Source organism: Elgaria multicarinata, chromosome 9, assembly GCF_023053635.1.
Source record: "Elgaria multicarinata webbii isolate HBS135686 ecotype San Diego chromosome 9, rElgMul1.1.pri, whole genome shotgun sequence".
Classification (NCBI taxonomy): domain Eukaryota; kingdom Metazoa; phylum Chordata; class Lepidosauria; order Squamata; family Anguidae; genus Elgaria; species Elgaria multicarinata.
This window is the reverse complement of record NC_086179.1, coordinates 64,272,639-64,273,645: the sequence shown is the minus strand read 5'-3', so window position 1 is coordinate 64,273,645 and position 1,007 is coordinate 64,272,639.

Here is a 1,007-nt window from a genome sequence, read left to right as displayed (position 1 = left end):
TACTGTTGTGCAATACTCAGATTCCATGGAACCTGGAGGCTGAGCCAGGGGGATGCAATACTCTCTCACTCTTTCTCTCATAAAGTCCTTTTCTGAGGAATGGAAGACAGTTTATAGCAGCCTTCCTTAAGCTGGTGCCCTCCAAATATGCTAAACTACAGCTCCCATAATCTCCAACCAGCATGGTCATTGGTCACTTAGACTGCGGTGGCGGCGGGGGGAGTCATTCAATCCATCTAGGGGGCACCAGTTTGGGGGAGGCTGATTTAAAGACTGCTGGTTTTTAAAATATCACTTATATGACCAATTTTGAGGGCTTACTTTCTGCAATATGAAAAAAAATGTCAGGATACATTTTGTAACTCTTTAATGTTCAACACTGGGGAATTCACAGAGATTATTTTATACCTTGCAATATACCAGGCCACCATGCTACTGTTGAACGTGATCTCTTTTTCACACATCCCAGTCTGCTGTTGAACTTGATCTTCTCTTAAATTTTCTGGCTACATTTACTTCATGAAACCTGTACTTCCTAGGGAATAGGGGGAAATTTGCTGTATTTAGTACATTTCTGTACTTCGGCATTCTTTTAATAATCATCAAGTGTTAAACAGTCCCCGGGCTCATTGATGTAATAATTACCTTCTGCTGTGCTGATTTCTCTCAAGACATTTTTGTTCTGTTTGTCTACCAATTGAAGGCCCAATTGTTATCCTAGCTAAAGGTATTTCCTAACTGGTTAACAAATATAAATGGAAATACGATGACACATATGAACAAATACAAGTGGTGGAGAATAGCCTGTCATGCTCATTAGGCCCTGGCTCTCATTTTGATGGGCACTGCAGCCCTCTGCCTCAGGCTCTGGAGACAATGATATTGATACTCTGACAGACACTGTGTACTTCGATTGTCAAAGATCTTTCAATAAAGTACCTCAGAATCCTAAGGAAACAAAAGAGCTAAGGGGAAAGAGGTTGGCCTCTCTGTGGATTAGAAGCTCC